The sequence below is a fragment of the Oculina patagonica genome, chromosome 8 (genome assembly GCF_052425735.1).
Source record: "Oculina patagonica isolate OP01 chromosome 8, crgOcupat, whole genome shotgun sequence".
Taxonomy (NCBI): Eukaryota; Metazoa; Cnidaria; class Anthozoa; order Scleractinia; family Oculinidae; genus Oculina; species Oculina patagonica.
Genome location: NC_135765.1, coordinates 9,589,873 through 9,603,644, shown reverse-complemented (window position 1 = coordinate 9,603,644; position 13,772 = coordinate 9,589,873). Strand labels below are relative to the sequence as shown.

The window sequence follows — 13,772 nt, the reverse complement described above, 5'->3', positions numbered from 1 at the left end:
AGTGGCTATCACGTAAAAACCCCTGTAATCGTACGGTAAGTTTTTGGTCGCAGTTAAAAGTGCTTTTTTCTGAAAGATCAGAACTTGCTAAGCTGAAATCGAAAGGAGGAAAACGAATAAAAAAATACATATAAGAGTGAGCAAAATCGAAAACATTACATAGGAAATTCAGCAGTGAACTCATAATCAAATCAGACTGACATACAGTTACTTGTCCACGCGAAATTAGTGCAAAACTGTTTACTCTACGATACAAGAACTATTTCAAATTAAAAAATGGTGGAGTACTCTGGGTTTCTATCAGTTTCCTTAGGATATATGCACTAAGGTAATCTTTTCACCAGTGACCTAAAGTATAAAATTTTTGTATTATTTTTAAAAGCAGTGGCTTTTAAGGAAGATCTCCGTTATCATATCGTAAATTTTTGGCCGCAATTAAAAGAGTATTTTTATTCGAGAGAGAACTCACTAGGCTGAAATCGAAGGGAAGGAAAAGAACATTGATCTTTTTACAAAAGAAACCAACTCGTAAACAAATAAAATAACAATAAATTTGACTCATCTCTTTTCTAAGTTACGAATATTAACTTTTTCTATCTCGAAACCATATGATTTGTAAAAAGGAATAGCCCAAACTTACCTCGATAGTGGTGTTTAGTACGTATCGCTTGAATAGCAGTTCACTCTTCGATGAATGAAGTCAAGAGTTATACGTGTTCTCAGATATATGAAAGACATTTTGCTGATTGGTGCACGTGTTAATTGGTATGCCACGTCGCCCACGAATACAAACAAAGAAGGATTGATAAGTTTGACCACTGATACGGTTTAGAAAAATTACCAAATGTGTTTTGATGATTCGTCAGACATACCCTTTTACCGTTGTCGACATATTTTCCTTAACGCCCAAGGCATGTTTGTAGGGAAGTAACTGACAAATTTGTCTATTGTGACATTTTGCGGCAATCCTATTTAGTTTAACAAATTTTGGTGTAAATAAAAGGTACGAGACTTATGATGATAACTAACAACGGATATGACTTAATAAACTTAAAATATAACCCCCAACGATCAGCATTGGAATCCGAATTCTCGAACCTCACGATAACTCGAAATGAATGTCGTTTCTCTTGAATTCCTTCACTAAAAGTTGGACACTGTGCAATTATTCCCCTGATTTGTACTACGCATACCGATTTTAGACTCGAACCAACTTTTGTTCCCTTGTAGGTTCTAGCAATCGGGGTTACACTGTAAATGTCATTTATTTTGATAATAGGTATGTGGGTAAGAGTAGGGTTAAAGAAGTGCAGGTAGTCTAGTGATGCGAGTAGTTGGCTATTAGCACTGCTCAAGAATGAACTATTTTTACCAAGCGTGGTGTACTAATGGAATAGCTGGTGGAAGGCGGGTATTGTAGGATCGTAATTCCAGCGGAAACTAGAGTGACATAGGATTTTGGATTGAGAAAACCTTTCAAAAAGAAAAGAAAAACAAATTAAGCAAAAAAGTATTAGGTAATTTTTCTTTCGTAAATAATAAAAAAATGCATATAAGAATGAGCGAAAGCGAAAACGTTATTATATGGCGTCCACACGAAATTAGTGCAAAACTGTTCACTCTACGATACGTGAACCAGTTCAAATTTAGAAATGGTCGATTACTTGGTTTCTATCAAATTTCTTAGTATTTGCACATTTTTACCAGTACCCTAAAATGTGAAACTGTTATAGTATTTAAATAGTGGCTATCACGGAAAACCCTTGTAATCGTATGGGAAGTTTTTGGTCGCAGTTAAAAGTGCATATTTTCGAAAGATCAGACTTAACTAAGCTGAAATCGAAGGGAGGGAAAAGAAAATTGCGTGTGTAATTTATGATCCTTGTAAAAATGAAACTAGCTTGCATACAAATAAAATAACAAATTTCACTCATCTTTGTTTTAAGTCACGAATATTTACTTTTTCATTCGCGAATCGATATTATTCGTAAAAAGGAATAGAGCAAACTTACCTTGATAGCGGTCTTTAGTGCGTATCTTTTGAATAGCAGTTCACCCTTCGATGAATGAAGACAAGACTTATATATTAAAACCGATAAAATTCGTTTTCAAATACCCACTTTGAAGAGCGTTTTCTAAATTTTCCGTTTTAAAAATGTTTTCCGTCCACACAAAAACGCAAAGCCGATGTTTTCAAATTAATCCTCTTTGAAGACTGTTTGAAGATCAGAGCGTTTTCAAAAAGTTCTGTTTTCGGTGGACAAATTATTCAGATTAGTATGGACGATTGACCAAACCGAAAAAAAAAAAGGATGTGTTTTGAAATTTATCCGGATTGGAGTGAACGGGGCTTTAGTCAAACATACCCTGGTACCGTTCTCGAGAAATTTTCCTTAACGCCCAAGGCGTGTCTGTAAGAAACTGACTGACAAATTTGCAATTGTGACATTTTGCGGCAACTATCTTGATTACCAACTACCTACAAATTCTGGTGTAAATAAAAGAAATACGACTTGTGATGATAACTAACTCCGAATGTTCAAGAATATGACTCACTAAACATAAAACATAACCCCTAAAGACCGCAGTGAAATACCGAATTCTCGAACCTCGCGATAATGGAATAGCTGGTGGAAAGCAGGTATTGTAGGAACGAATTCCCGCGGAAACTAGCCGTGACATAGGATTTTAACGTTTAATTTTTGGATTCAGAAAACCTTTCAAAACGAAATAAAAGAAAACCAAATTGCGCAAAAAGTTTTAGCAAATTTTTTTTTTCCGTAAATAAGAAAACTACATATAAGAATGAGCGAAATCGAAAACATTATATATGAAATTCAGCAGTGAACCCATAATCAAATCACACTGACCTACAGTTACTTGCCTAAACGAAATTAGTGCAAAACTGTTCACTTTATATGAAATGTGAACTAGTTCAAATTTAAAATGGTAGTTTACTCCGGTTTTTTATCAGTTTTCATAGTATATATGCGCATTTCTTAGGTAAACGTTTCACCAGTGACCTAAAGTATAAAATATTTATATTATTTTTAAAAGTAGTGGCAATCACGGAAGACCTCGGTTATCATATCGTAAGTTTTTGGCCGCAGTTAAAGAGCATTTTTATTCGAGACAGAACTCACTAAGCTGATATCAAAGGGAAGGACTTTAAAAAGACTTATACGTGTTCTCAGATAATTATATGAGAAATCTTTTGTTGATTGGTTCACGTGTTAATTGGTATGCCACGTCTCCCACGAATAGAAACAAAGAAAGATTGACCTGTTTGAGTCACTAATGCGGTTGACAAAAATTACCTTAATTTCAGACTCGAACCAACTTTTGTTTCCCTTGGAGGTTCCAGAAAACGGGGTTTCACTGTAAATGTCATTTATTTTGTGTTATTTTATTCTAGGTATGTGGGTAAAAGTACATCTAAATTCACACTGCACCGCGTGCGAAAAATCCTTGCGTGACGCGTTACTCATAATAATTGTCTATTGTCCATTTGATCATTTCAGTCCTCCTTGTTCAGTCGTTTATTTATAATTATCGGCACTGCCTACCAGTACCTTGTCTAAGTGCGTCAAGGCCCGCACTTTCTAACCTGTGGTTACCACTAGTTTTATTCTAGGTATGTGGGTAAAAGTAGGACAAGTAAGGTTAAAGAAGTGCAGGTAGTCTACTCGATAACTCGAACCTTTAAGGGATATTGAAAATGGTTCGAGTTATCGGGAATTGAAAACAAATGACCAGAAATAAGAAAGAAAGGGTGTTAACTGATTTTCTATTCATAGAACGGTGTAGACCAGTGTACATTTGAAATAAACAAATGTAATTAGAGTATAGATAAGCCGAAAGAGAAAGGAACAAGCACTATCAATCAGATATACATGAGAACGTAACGTAAAACATAGCAAATTACCTGCGAACTTTGCAGGTTTCAACGAGAACAACGCTAATGCTATATGCTACTGCTACAGAGTTTATGCGATATACTTTTCGAGAAAAAGTCAGTTAATCCCTGGCGATAATCCTTTAAAGTTTTCTAAGGTCGGATTTGAAGGAATTGGCATCAACGTCCGCAAACGAACGTCTGTAGCATATCAGTGACGTGGCACAGTTCGTGTTTTGAGGGGCGTTCTTACTCGTGTACGTTTTTATTTCAAAATAAACTCAACGTTTTGGACTACAGTACACTGTTTGTTTTGACTTGTCACGTATTGACAGAAATGGTTCGAGTTATCGAGGGTAAAATTATATAGAAAATGGCTTGAAGGGAAATGAAAATTGGTTCGAGTTAGCGGGAGAATCGAGTTATCGAGGGTTCGAGTTACCGAGGGTAAAGTTACAGTAAATTTATAACGTAACCCAGGGGAAATCGATTTTGGTTCGAGTTAGCGCGATGTTGGAGTTAGCAACGGTTCGAGTTATCGGGAGTCGACTGTATTTTTTTATTTGCTAAAAGAAAAATTAGCTAATACTTTTTGCGCAATTTGGTTTTCTTTCTTTCTTTTTGAAAGGTTTTCTGGATCCAAAAATTCGACGTCTAAATCATATGCACTCTAATTTCCGCGGGAATTACGATCCTGCAATACCCGCTTTCCACCAGCTATTCCATTAGTTCACCGCGCTTGTTAAAAATAGGTTATTCTTGAGCAGTGCTAATAGCCAACTACTCGCATCACTAGACTACCTGCACTTCTTTAACCTTACTTGTCCTACTTTTACCCACATACCTAGAATAAAATAACACAAAATAAATGACATTTACAGTGAAACCCCGTTTTCTGGAACCCTTAAGGGAAACAAAAGTTGGTTCGAGTCTGAAATCAAGGTAATTTTTGTCAACCGCATTAGTGACTCAAACAGGTCAATCTTTCTTTGTTTCTATTCGTGGGAGACGTGGCATACCAATTAACACGTGAACCAATCAGCAAAAGATCCTTCATATATCTGAGAACACGTATAAGTCTTGTCTTCATTCATCGAAGGTTGAACTGCTATTCAAGAGATACGTACTAAACACCACTATTGAGGTAAGTTTGCTCTATTCCTTTTTTCGAATCATATCGATTCGCAATAGAAAAAGTTATTATTAGTGACTAAGAAACAAAGATGAGTCAAATTTGTTATTTTATTTGTATGTGAACTGGTTTCTTTTTTTATAAGGATCATCGACCTGAAAAATTAAACGCGCAATTTTCGTTTCCCTCCCTTAGATTTTAGCTTAGTAAGTTCTGATCTTCGAAAAAAATGCACTTTTAACTGCGACCAAAAACTTAGCATACCATTACAGGGGTATTTCCGTGATAGCCACTATTTAAATACTATAACAGTTTCACATTTCAGGGTACTGGTGAAAAAGTTACCTAAGAAATGTGCAAATACTAAGAAAAATGATAGAAACCGATCGAGCAATCTACCATTTCTAAATTTGAACTGGTTCACATATCGTAGAGTGAACAGTTTTGCACAAATTCTCGTGTAGATAAGTAACTGTATGTCAGTGTGATTTGATTTTGAGTTCACTGCTGAATTTTATATATAATGTTTTCGTCTTCGCTCGTTCTTATATGTATTTTTTTGTTTATCGAAAGAAAAATTAACCAATACTTTTTGCGCAATCTGTTTTTCTTTCTATCTTTTTGAAAGGTTTTCTGGATCCAAAAATTTGACGTTTAAATCATATGTCACTTTAGTTCCCGCGGGAATTATGTTTCTACAATACCCGATTCCCACCAGCTATTGCATTAGTACAGCACGCTTGTTAAAAAATAGTTAATTCTTGAGCAGTGCTAATAGCCAACTACTCGCATCACTAGACTACCTGCACTTCTTTAACCCTACTCTTACCCACATACCTATTATCAAAATAAATGACATTTACAGTGTCGCCCCAATTTCTAGAACCTCCAAGGGAAACAAAAACTGGCTCGAGTCTGAAATCGGTAATACGAGAAATAAGGGGTAAAACTGCACATTGTTAAGCTTAGTGATGGAGTCCAAGCGAGAACGGTTTTGGCTCGAGTTATCAAGAGGTTAGATCTTCGTGGGTTATATTTCAACTTTACTGAGTCGTATTCGTTGTTAGTTATTATCATTAGTCATGCACCTTATATATACTACTGTCAGACTTTGTTAAACTTATTACGATAACACTGATATGAACTCGTTTCGGAAATAATTTAGGTCCGAGCAGGTGAGAATTAAGTTTTGAGTTCACATCAGAACGAGTCACCTTGAATAGAAATGTTTTTTATTATTTGTATTATTTGCCAATCCTTTTTCATTTATATTTCGGATTACTGTTTATAGATGAAACTGAGAAGTCCGCCATGTCCTTAATTTGAACTGGTTCACGTTTCGTAGTGTAAACAGTTTTGCACAAATTGTCGTGTGGAAAAGTAACTGTATGTGTGTGATTTGATTGTGATTTCACTGCTAAATATAACTGATACACAATGTTTTGAATTTGGTTCATTCTTATAAGTTATTTTTTATACAGAAAGAAAAAATAGCTGAAACTTATTGCGCAATTTTTTTTGCCTTTTTTAAGGGTTTTCCTGAATCCATAAATTCGACGTCTAAATCATATGTCACTTTAGTTTTCGCGGGAATTGCGTTTCTACAATACCCGCTTGCCACCAGCTATTCCATTAGTTCATTTCGCTTGTTTATTAAGATAGGCGCATGCATGCAGTACTTGTATTAGCCAACTGTTCGTATTTGGATAAATTATGTATGTCCGAGGGTTATATGTGCTTTAAAATAAATGGTTTCTGGTTTGCAGAAAAATCGTTTATAAATAGCCAACACGCAAATCTGATGGCGCAAGATCCAATCATCAGAAACGGCTATACAATAGATTCTCTTCAGTCTTTTCGGTTTTCAACAAAGTATTAATGTATTTTCCTTTATTTATTTTGTCAAGGAATTCCACGATTGAGATGGTTCGAGCAATTGCTCTTTTGGTCCTCGTGCTTTGCCTCTCTTATGCCGCGGCTGTTAATGCACATGAAGAAGTCACTGGATCCAGAGAACGTCGAAGCAATTTGTACAATTTGGTAAAATTAACAGTAATTAAGTAAAATAAAGAGAATGAGACAGAACGATTTATTGCTGAACCTTACGAATTTGCTAACCAAAACCGTGTGGAGATTTTGAAATCCAAGGTGAAGGATACAAGATGGCGGACTTTTTTACTGCATGACGTCATTCGGCGTGATTGATATCATATTGGCACGTGACTGCCACTAGAACATTTTTCGACGCTTTACAATAATTATAAGTTTGATTCCTGTAGCGTTTTGAACTCTCCCCCCTCTCCCGCAAACTGGCTCACGAAGAAAAGTGAGCAAGCTAAAAGATACAGCATTAGAATTGAAAGATCAGTTAACCACCAGCTGGCCCAAGTTTTTCAAAGTGTGGAAAGCCTTATCCTCCGGATGATACACCATCAGGTGGAAAGCGTAGCATGTTTTGTTAAGAATTATTCACTGGATAGCGTTATCCATCCTTTGAGCAACTGGGCCCAGTAAAGCAGACAGACAGACAGACAGACAGACACACAGACACACAGACAGACAGACAGACAGACAGACACACAGACACACAGACAGACACACAGACAGACACACAGACAGAAAGTCAGACAGACAGACAGACAGTTAATTTCAACACGGATCCCTTTCATTGCTTAGAATTAGTTATCAAGGAAGCCGACTTAAAAACTGCTACAGACATTTACAATTACAAATATTACATAACAGAATAAGAGTTCTGGATAGAATGTTATTTTCCGTTATTACATTACAGAATAAGAGTTCTAGATAGAATATTATTTTCCGTTAGTCCGCCATCAATTTCAATGTTTTGCACCAGGTTATCATTTAAATTACTTCTGACTTAATTCTCACAGAAAAAATGGCAGAGATGTGATCCAAACTATGATCGGTGTAAAAGGCCACTTAGATGCATGGAGGCGGAGGACAGGTTAGTTTGAATCCAAACGAAGGCTGCCGGGATAAATCAAAAAATTTATTTTGATGTTTGACGGCGTTTAAATGAGACATTAGAGTTTTAGAAGTAATATATCAGCACGCGTGACGGTGTTTCATGAGGATATCCAAACACCGAGAAGAGAGTGAGAAAAACTCGATATATCATATATCTTCTCAATCGAAACAAAAACTATGAAGTAAATGGAGAAATAAAACCGTAAATATCTATGCTTATTAAGACAGGGCATCAAAACCTCCTTCACGGTTATGAATTACCTTGTTTTAACTTTCTGAATTATTACCGAGTTTGAGAATGGTGCTTCTCAACTTTAATTTCGTTATTGCTGGTAATTAATTATTAATAACGAGTGCGCGATTACTGAAAGAACCAATCAGTTCGTAGATTTTCGATAAAACCCGCTGAATGACCATAAGTGTCTACTAATTTCAGTCTTTCAGTCAATGCCGCATTATATTGAATGCTAGTTGTTAGAAAATGTATTCCGTATTGACCGTAATTTTGACAAGAGATGTAGTAAACTGTAGCTGATCAATATGATCCAGAAGAGAACCAAATTGTTATACGAATCGAAAGTTAAGCATCACGTCCGCCATTTTTCACAGTCTCAAGCACAACTCTTTTCGATGCTTTCTTGTTGTTGTGTTATTATTAGGGAAGACTTAAAAGAGTGGAGACCATTTCGGAAGAGGTCGCCATGAAATTCTCTGGACAGCTTTACGGTCCTTTACGTACTGGCCTTTGATTGTATGAAGACTTAGGGGGATGTTGCCCAGGCCGCGCTTCTTTTGTACGAAACTGAATACTCGTTTAAAAGCACTTGGAAATCAAGCATGTCTATTTTTTTTATTAACGGCATTTTTCTTTTTCAGAAACTATTATTGTTCCTTTCATATCACGTTAATACACCATGACAAGTGATGACATTGTCTACTGATGTGACCACATAACTGCGACTTTAATATACTTTTCATCTGTAAATGAAAATGGTAATAAAGTGGTTGACTGATTGAATTCATTCATTGTTCTCTTTGACTAACCGTCATTTAAAAGATCTCACCGTAGTCCCATGACTCTGCAGCATTACCCGTCGTGTGCTGACACATTAAAAATTTATTAAAAAATATAAAATAAATAATTACTCAACCCATTGAAACCTTTTTCTCATTTATCAAAACTCTTAGACCAATGAAAATTTCTCAACAGACGTTTTCATGTGATGCCCACAGGGTAACCACCCCTTTCAGTGTCGGTTGGTGACCTGTAGCCATCGCCATCGAGCATCGGTCATCGTCGAACAATAGTTTTGCATATGTCTATCACATGTGAGCTTATTTGCTATCTGTCATAAGATTCATTTTTCAACCAGAGAGGAAAAGAAAACGTTATTATTCATCATAAATTAAACACAACCTGAAGGATCAATAACCAGCAACGCATTTGTGTTGCTCAGAATTTTGCATTGACCAAAGACAGAGTTTTATCAAAGAAAGCGAAGAGTAGAGAGCTGATACGAAGAAATAGACTGATTAAACACTTTCTCAGACTTTGGCCGCGTTTGAAGTTTTGTGCAATCATTCGCCAATATCGAGGATTTAAACAAGTTTTATTATATCCCAAGGATAAAAGAACAGAAGTTACCATTTTAATGCAACCAATCACTAAAGACGAGGTGTCATCAGGAACCAAGAGAAAAACGCAATGACATTTTCTAGCGTATCCTACATTTTCAATTGGGTTTTTTAAATGCAACCCTCTTAATTTTAGTCGGTTCGAACTTAACGTTACCTTAAGAAAGTCTTGTAAAGTATGTTTACATGTAAAAAGCTTTTTAAATTCGATTCTTTATACTTAATAGCTGCAACTTAACATCCGACAGGCTCGTCGATCACTTGAGATAGATTGCCATCCGTAGTAAACATTGATAAAATCATTCAACAAATATTAAAGTTATAGGTTAGATCTCAGCAGTCCCTACAAAGATGCACAGACCGACGTTTATGGTTAAATTGTTTTAAAATTTTCAATTCTTGGCCAATTTAGCTATATTGTTCTGAAAAGATACAGAAAGCGCTTATTTTATAATGCGTGTTTAATTGTGGGGGCAGTCAAACTGGGAGTTCGCCACGTTTGGAAAAACAATTCTCACTTTACCAATGTATCTCATATAAACTGGTAGTAATCAGAGATTAGGGGAGTGCGTTCGACCTATAGCCCAAGAAAAGAAAAAGCCAGGCAGTGGTAAAAGACCGAGATGGTTATCTCACGTTCACTTGTGCATGATTCGAAAACAGGTGATGAACTTCGCTTCGAAGCTGACGAGGTTGAGAAACTTGGGAGAAAACGCCGGGATTTATCCGAGAAAGAATTTCGCACATGGAAAGGATAAACTGGGGAAAATCACTATGACAACCTGTTTGCGTGAAAGCCCGTATGTGATTGGCCGAGCGTGAAATCAGATGTTGTTTGCTCGTGAGCAAAGGATGATCTTTGAGCGTGACGGAAAGCTTGTCTTGGTTGCCACATTAACTTTAATTTATAAGGGTTGTAAATTTACTTAAAAATGCTCTTTCAACTGCGGTCAAAAACTTACGATACGAACACTGGGGTTTCCATGATGGTCACTCTTTAAATAATATAAAAGTTTTATCCTTTAGGTTACTGGTGAAAAAGTTACCTAAGAAGCGTGTAGTTTCCTAAGAAGTGAAAACGGATAGAAACTGAGTAATCTACCATTTCTAAATTTGAACTGGTCACGTATCGTAGAGTGAACAGTTTTGCACTAATTTCGTGTGGACAAGTAACTATATGTGTGTGATTTGATCATGAGTTCACTGCTGGAGAAGGGCACACTATGAGAGTACGTAAAGTGTTTTGTTTAAGAACTGAACAGTGAATGAGTGGCCCCGGCCAGGGCTAGATCTTGGACCTTTTGAGGAGTCCAGCACTCTAAACGTCAGGTCACCACGCCTCCAGCTGTTGCGACATAATATATAGATTAAGCCAAGCCTTAAAGTCGAGCTCCACACTTACTTTCTGGTTGTTAAAATTTTGTGAAAATACTCTCAGTAAACGTATACTACTCAAGAAAGATCCATAGCCGAAATAAATCGTCAGCTCAAATCGAAAATTATTGCGCTTACAAAATCCTGTCATAACCCTAGACAAAACAAGCAAGATTTGAGCTCGCGATTCAATGGAAAACTATATCCTGATCAGCGGTCAGCTTAAAAAAACACAAGACTTCGATGAGTTGTACTCCTGAGCCCGCGATATGGGCATGTGATACTGACCAGTGGATACCTTGTTTTGACAGCTGTCATTTGGCGATAACATGGATGACCAATATATCAAATATACAAGCCGACGTTTACCTTATTGTTCCTTATATGATAAGATGACATTCTCTTCCCCCGGTTAGGCTTTTATAGATTGTGCTAGCATAATTTTTGGCATAATTGGAGCTAAAAAGCATAATTTGTGAAACGAGCACTGCCACGGCATAATTAGCAATTTTTAGCACTTTTTGGAGCATAAATTCATAAAATGTAGTAAATATGGTGTACTTTCTACAGAAATAAATGAAATTTAGGTAGTTTGTTCTTGCAATGCGTGTTTTAGCTATACAATTGTGATTGTTAAGTCGTTGGAGGCATTTTACAAACGGTTTAGAGATGCGAGCAGCTAATTTGGACAGCTGACGGCCGTGATAAACTGCCATAAACACAAATAAATTTACAACAACAGTTTATTTAAAAAACATCATAATTTGGTGTCGTTATTGCGCACCTCTATGTATAGAATCTACGTCATTTTGTGAGCATAATTTCGGAAATCAGAAGCATAATTTGGGAATTCTGGCATAATTTTTGCATAATTTGGCAAAATTTTGAGCACTGCTAGTAGCATAATATGCCACTTTTAGGAGCACAATCTATAAAAGCCTACCCCCGGTCAGGTTGTCTTGAGCTACTTCCCCCCTCCCCAAGAGACTGTAGGTGCATGCGCGCGGGCGGGCGGGCGAGCGTGCTTGCGTACGCTCACTCGATAACCAATTCTTTTCGGATTCATGGGTTTACCAAATTTCCTTACCCATGGTGCTCCGCTATAAAATTTAAGTGAAGATTGTAATTTTTAATTTTAGCTCAAAACTTGACATAACGTTAAATTCTACTTTCCATCTATTGGTCTCGTGTGTAATAGAAAGTTTTCTGAAAAGGAGGTAGTGAGGTGAAGTGAGCCGTTGGCTCATTAAGCAAGTAAAAACACTTTCTTTAACCAAACAAAGTGAACTAGTAAAAGATCTCCACGCCTCACACTAGTGTGACATATAACGTTAAAGTAAAAAAAAAAACGTTTTTTTTTAATTTAAGCTCAAAACTAGGTTAGATTGACTTTCCACCTATTTGTCTTATATAATCCTGCATGGAAGCACGTTTGTCCAATAACACCTGTTGGGCTATATAAGTATGTGCCGCTGTGAAGGGTTATGGTTTTCAAGCAGTTTAGTCTGGGATAGGGAATAGAAATCAGAGAGTTTTGGTCTAGAATAGGGAATCATTTGCCGGAAAACTGATAAGCCATATGACGAATTAAATCCAAAATAGGAATATAAACTCGGAAGAGAAAGAGACGTTCCTAAACGTGAATAAAATCATCCCAGCAATGTCGTTGAGAGATGGTTTTTAAAAACACTAATAGTGATAAAGTTCTTATAAAAGCATGGACAGGGTAAGGATTACCGGTGTCTAGTCTGGCATAGGGTTGCCAAACCAACTGAACATGGTCTGGTATAGGGTAAGGGTTTTAGAGTCTCAGCGGCACACCCCACCCAAAAATATACTGAGTATTCCCCCGGGTGGCAACATTAAGACTAATAACTAAGCTGTAATAACAAGCTTAGTAAATCCATAAAATTGCATACAGTCAACCCTCTCTTATCAGACACCTCTATAAGACGGACACCTTCATAAGACCGACACCTGGTGATGGTCCCTGCAGTTTTTCAGTCGTTTTACTGTACCTAAACTCCCTATAAGACGAACGCCTCTCTAGGACGGACAACGGACACTTTGAAACCACCAACGGACACTTAGTGAATGATACTTCGAAACTTCGCACCGACATAAAGGAAAGTTACAAAAAAAATCCGCTATATAACGGATTACTTCTCTGCTAAAGTGTTTGGGCACCAAAACAGTCGTTTCTACTTAGAGTGTAACAATTTGTAGAAGTTCTCAACTTCTGCTTCAACAAGCGAATGCGGATTCACTGTGCATAGCCCCGTTCAGCTTTGTTATCTCAGAAATTACATGGTTTCACGTTACATCGACTCTCTATAAGGCAGACACCTCTCTAAGACGGACAGTTGACGCCGGTCCTGAAGGTGTCCGTCTTAGAGACAGTTGACTGTAAACCCACAACAGGTATCACACAAGTATAGGGAAACTGGGAAGTCGTGAAATAACTGAAGAGAAAAGAGAAAAGGAGGAAAGCATGAACTAGTATAGACTAAAATATGATAAACGTCCTGCACGAAAAATAACTTGATACCTGCACAGGGGGTCCACACGTGAAATTAGAGGACGAATCAACGCGTCTTTTGTTTTCTGGCGGCCGTTTTAAATTTGTAATTCGCGGTCGGCCGATGCCAAGTCTGGAACTGAAAAATTACGCGGATATGGCACGGCCGAGAAAATTCAGATATCATGCACAGGTGAAATTTTAACAATTGATTTGTTAACAACGAA

The 13,772-nt window shown here is 37.0% G+C and overlaps 1 long non-coding RNA gene across 1 annotated transcript; it reads left to right on the top strand.

Moving 5' to 3' along the window:
- The first annotated feature begins 4,995 nt into the window (after nt 1-4,995).
- On the top strand, nt 4,996-8,977 carry LOC144663346 (uncharacterized). The gene is made up of 4 exons (XR_013572601.1): nt 4,996-5,039; nt 6,935-7,067; nt 7,922-7,995; nt 8,895-8,977. It is a non-coding gene; the product is annotated as an uncharacterized LOC144663346 (long non-coding RNA).
- The last annotated feature ends 4,795 nt before the right edge of the window (nt 8,978-13,772 follow it).